This window comes from Penaeus monodon, chromosome 26 (genome assembly GCF_015228065.2).
Source record: "Penaeus monodon isolate SGIC_2016 chromosome 26, NSTDA_Pmon_1, whole genome shotgun sequence".
Lineage (NCBI taxonomy): Eukaryota > Metazoa > Arthropoda > Malacostraca > Decapoda > Penaeidae > Penaeus > Penaeus monodon.
The window spans coordinates 11,911,559-11,917,558 of record NC_051411.1 but is presented as its reverse complement, the minus strand read 5'-3'; positions in this window follow the sequence as shown (position 1 = coordinate 11,917,558).

The window sequence follows — 6,000 nt, the reverse complement described above, 5'->3', positions numbered from 1 at the left end:
GAACAAGAGAGCAAGAGAGGGAGAGAGAGAGAGAGAGAGGGAGAGGGAGAGGGAGAGGGAGAGGGAGAGGGAGGGAGAGAGAGAGAGAGAGAGAGAGAGAGAGAGATTGCACACCAATAATTCTGGTTTATAATTACTTCAGCTGTGTAATCAGTGTGTATCTATGACTACTCTATTCATTTCCTTATAACACAGTAATTTGTTATATTTAAAGTAAATGTAAAATAAACACATAAAACCAAGTCATATCCATTAATGTTTTATTTCTATATCTTGTACTACAGATGTACTTGATAAGGTTACACCTATAATGCTAGCATGCAAAGATTTGTAACACTTCTCTCTTGTAACTTATATGGCTCAAGTTTTTTTTTTCTCTTCTTTTCTTTGCTTTGTTTTGCATTAACTGTTGCTTAAATGTGGAATCATCAAATTTCTTAGTGAGTAATGAAAAGGAATCTTAAGATATTTTTTTTATCCCTCGCATATGCAGTCTTATGATAGTGCCTGATAATAGGGAAGGAAATGAAGTATAGTCGGGGTAAAACATAACTGAAAATGTCGAAAAAATATGGACAATTAACCCATCTTTTCGGCAAAATCTAAGAGAATAGATAAGCCCCTAGTCTCTTTTTTGATATACATAATATGCTCTACCCATACACTTTCTAGGCTGTGGGCTTCATCTCCCAATACCCTTGCGTTTTTTTTTCTGGTAATACATGCATAGTATCCAATATTATGAGAATGGTACCGAAGCCTTTGACTGGATTGTGATGTTTCGCAAACACTTTCACTTACAACCAATATTAGCCATTAAAGTTGCGTTTAAAAGTTTGTAAACATTACAATGCCTTGTCAGATGTTGACCAAGCCAACATTATTGCTTGAAATGTGTGGATTTGCTTTTTTTAAAAGAGCAACGGGAAGCCGGTATAACTGGCAATTTTAGCACGTTTCCAAACGTCGATGAAGTTCAATACCAAATCAATTTTGTAGAAAAAATGAGAAAATAGATATAAATGAGTTTTCGTAAAATTTATAAGTGTAAAACATTATTTTGGAATGTAAAATATAAACCACACTTTATTTTATATGAAAATGTAAATCGGAAGTCTTCAACTGATTCAATTTATAAATCATAAATGACAAATTGCCCAATTGCTTAATAGGATGTTTATGCTTGTAAAAGGTCCGGAAAGCACACTCAGGTCACATGGAGTGATCCCTGTAAAATGACATCAAGATTTGCGGAAAGAATTAGGTTAGACATTTCTGATAGGTCGTCAGAGATAGCGTTAAGGTTTATTAAGTATGTCCCAGTTAGATATCCATAAAAAAAATTACTTTCCATATCCTGATGTTAAGGTTGGACAAATCTTAGTACTATTCTCGTCGCTGATTTCGGCTTTTAATGTGTATATTTGGGATGATAAAAATTGAGATTAACTCCAGATTGACGAGCTAACAATACTGTTTGTGGTTTGATCTACTGTATATTGGTCAACGATATTTAGTAATAAACAATGAAATTAGTTGATTTTGAAAAGCGGAAAATTATTAAGGAATAATGATTACTTTGTTTGAAAGAAAAAAAAATAAAGCCAAACAGATGGAATTCTGTTTATCTGCTCTGTCCACCCTGCTTCTAAATCACTGCCTGTTCGTTCTCTCTCTCTCTCTCTCTCTCTCTCTCTCTCTCTCTCTCTCTCTCTCTCTCTCTCTCTCTCTCTCTCTCTCTTCCAGTGCGAAGCATATATGGAGAAGGAACTACCTTAACAACAAAGTCTTCATGAAGATTACTAAACAAACAACTATGGCCGTCTTCTGTACGCGTCATTAAAGTTAATCCAGTATTAAAGTTTAAACCAAATCTCTGATGCGCATACGTTTTGGCAGCATTCAGGATTAATTTTTATATGGTCACATGTAGGAACTAGATAAAAGAGATTAACCAATTTAATATCGGACGCCACGAATAAAATTTTAGTCAACCATAATTTCTAGCTAGCCCGATAAAATACGAGACACTCTTCATATATGGATACTCTCATACTTTGCTAATAATCGATGATGATAGCATAATCAACCTCCTCTTACATACCAGCATACTAGCTTCGAAGCACAACAATTGCCTTTCGATTACAGAGGGTCGTAGGCTGCGATACGGGTGGATTTCAGTGAATCAGTGGGATGCTGACTCGGCGTCCCCCTGTTGGTGAGCAATATCCGGAGTCCTAGGGATTCCCATCGGCCTCGACAGGAGTCAGGGAACCATGGTGCTGGCCACTTTCCAACTACGGTGGAGAAAGGTACCTGGCCTGAAATGAAAATTTGTCTACGATAAACTGAAATATTATAAAGCACACCCTAATTAAGTTAATGTTTGTTGCGTGATGAGTACATTGTCATTCCGTAGTAATTACCAGAATAAAGAAGTGGCGGAAACGACAGCTCGTGTGACCTAGAAAGTACAGGTCACATACCAGGGTGATTTGCACTTGCCACTAAGCTCCTCCATTAACACTCGATGTTCTGCGGATGGATCTTACCCTTCTCGGAGTCTATAAAATTCTGACCAAGTTTGTGTGAGAACAGCCAAGTTCCTTCAGCGTCCTGTATCTGGACCAATCGTTGCTGTAGATATACTGTTAGATTACTAGGAATTTAGCGGTGATTCTTCCCTGTTCTTCTGTCCCCACCAGTGGAACCACTAACAACTTCGACTATCATTCTTCCACCGAAGACCCATGCCTGACGAACCCGCCTACCCCTTTCGTGGTTTCGCCACACCTCCAGGGTCGCGTCTATCCCGATGTCCACCCCTGGCCGCCGGCAGTGATATATGTCCTTGGTGTCTAGCACATTTATTTGTTTTATCTATTAACCCTGGCCGCCGATGGATTTCTCAATTCCCCTGCCAGAAATCCGTTACCCCAGAGCAAAAACTTAACCAGTCTACCGACGTCGCTCCTGTGATCCCACGTAGGTGCAGGAAGTGATTGGTGAACAAGAGCAGCTTCCATGGTAAAAGTCTTGAGTTATCGTGAAATGTGTTCCTTTAGTTCCCGACACTGAAAGAGAGTCAATATGTGGTTCCATCCGGAGCGTTTTTAAAAATATCTTAGTATAATGTGTTACATCATTTTGCAATTTAAAACAACTGTGATCAGTCATGGAAGCATCGCGGTAAACCTTCCCGTAATGAAAACTCAACGCCTTTCTTTTTCTTTCTCCATCTACCGCAGTCCTAAAAAATCGAATGGTCCTCCCAGAGTTTACATGGCAACCTGCAGTCAGGACACAGCGAAGTTTGTTTAACATCATGGCGACGGAGAAATTCACTGACGCTGTCATTCTCGTCGTATAAAATAATGACGACCTTCAGATTTGTTTGCGCATTTCGATGTTTTAAAACCATTATTAAAGGCACTTGGTAACTCCATCAGCTGATTCGAGTTTACTCAGTGTTACTAATGTCAGTCAAGCAACTATTTCTGATGAACGTGACATCGGGTCCGTCTATTTTTTCTCCTACAGGTGTAAATGAACGATTTACAAAATGACCAAGTGTAGCATATCTGTTGCTACAAGCTATGGTAAACTGCTGAACACAACAAAAGCGGCTGTCGTTCCCTGTATGAACAGAAAATTACCAAAAAGCATCGCTCCACCACACGACGGAGCCGCGCTCTCCTTGCAGCCTCGCTACTCGCCTCCCCAAATATATCTCGGGCAAATGTAGTAAAAATGGAATGTGTTCTTGAAGAAAGTGAAATAAAATAAGCAAATAGAATGTCAATAATTTATAATAGTTGATGAAGATGATGTGAGAAGCGAAATCGTGAAAACGTGCATTGTGGTTTGTGTTATGGCAACAACGTGGAAGTGAAATTTACTCATCATCAAATTAATAAATGCAATGTTGTTGTGTTGTGGTTTGCATGTGTATGAACTTATTTTAGACACTGAAAACCGTGAATGCGCATAGAATGATTAGCGATTGATAGTAGTGTCTGTTTATTTCATAATGCATCAGAGAGTATGTTGTCTTTTGGTCTATGAGGAAAATTATGAAGGTTCCAGTGGAGGGGCCTACAGTTTCTACAGGATATGAACGTTGTCCTTCGCTCTGCTCCTCTCTCTTCCCCCTCAAAAAGTGTACAAAAATATTAATTTACAGGAAGCTTATTTTATTATGTCAGTGCTGAGACAAACCCATGTGTTGATTATAATTTGCGTGTAAGCATCATATGTATGGCCCATGTGCTTCTGTTCTTAGCAAGAGCGAGACTTGTGGCTCGTGGATTATGCAGGGCATATAAAAAAACGATCGCATTTTCTCCACTTTGAAAAGTTACACTTGTCCCTGACCCCCTCTCCCCCAGCGTGCGGTTTGGTCGCTTGTGAAAATGTTAAGATTTGTGAACTACCCCTTAGGTATACTAGGTCATCAACATGCTCTAGATCCAATTTGAAACCCGATGTCTCTTCTATTTTTTCTTAGTCATAGCAAAGACATTAAAATAAATTGTTGACCTCTGGCAGAACACCAAACGTGTAGAGGTTAGTGACTGCTTGAAGCTGTGCCTATATCATGGCCAAGTAGCCTAGTAGACTCTTGTGGAATCCTGTTACAAGTCTAGTATAATGGTGGCTGCTATCCCAGCTATTGAAAGATTCATGGATAAAATTAATAAAATTGAACAGTATACCACAGTCAATATAACCCAATTAAAACTGTTGCTACCTAAGAACCGGGCCATCCAAGAATACATACTTGTGTATTTCAACGTTAATTTTAATTTTCCATAGTAATTATGCCATGACAGCAATAACAGTAAAGGAAATTCATTACCACTTAGAGACTCTCTCCCTTACCATTCCTGTCAGCTGACTGCATCGTAATTACTTTCAAATATACGCAGTCTTCCTTGCTCTCGATTTTTCAAGTATTATGTGTCCCCTAGATCCTCTTCTTTTGAGCTTTTTATTTCTTAAATTATGTCAGTTAATTTAGCTCTTTGTAGGAAAATCCATGCATGACTCAATATGTAGTCCTTTATTATTGATGGCTTATTTGTACCTATAATTCAAAGATATACATTAATATCTTGTATATTAATTACCATAAATATCTTGTATATTAACTTGTAGTATCACGTGTTTAGTGGTTTCCTCTTGATTCTTGTACTTTTTTTTAAGGAGTTTCGCGTAATTGGTATTAACATTGGATTCATTGTTTCATGGACTTTCTTTGCAGCTAGATCAGTAATTTAATTTCCCTCAATATTTTTGTGTGATGGAATCCACTGAAACATTGTGTTAGTATTGTTTGTTTGTAGTTTATTGGTTTGGGGTTTTGTATTTGTGATGACTGTAAATTTGTTTAATATTAGTGAGTTAATTGTTTATGATATAATTAAAACAATGTTTTACAGCATATAATTCTGCATAAGTGATTTCTATTTCTGACCGCAATTTTCAAATGGTTGTTATAATTTTATTCTGCATGAAAATTGTTATTGAGGTCTAGCTTGTTTTTTTTATGTTAGAGCCGACGGTGAAAATTCTATTAAAGGTTTTATGGGCAGTATTCATTAATTCTTGGTATTGTTTTTGAATGATGATTTGAGGAGTATTTTTTGTTATATTACCCACAAAGTTTGTATGATATAGAAGTGATATATTTGGTATTACATTCTGAGTTATATCTAGATTTTATGATGTTTATGTTTCAGTAGCTCTGTATACTCGTGATCATTTGTGTCTTAGAGAGTTGTATTATTTTATACCGTTTTGGCAATGCGTTTGGTTTATTTATGATTGCTGTAATTTGTATGCATACACATTCTGTTATTTAATTAAATGTTCAAATCCCTATTATTTGCTTTTTTTTTATTAGCTTCTACCCTTCTATTTCTATTTTATTGGAGGCCTCTAATAAGTTTTTATTACGTGTTACTAGGGTTATGCCATCTGCGTAATTACGTTTTGTAC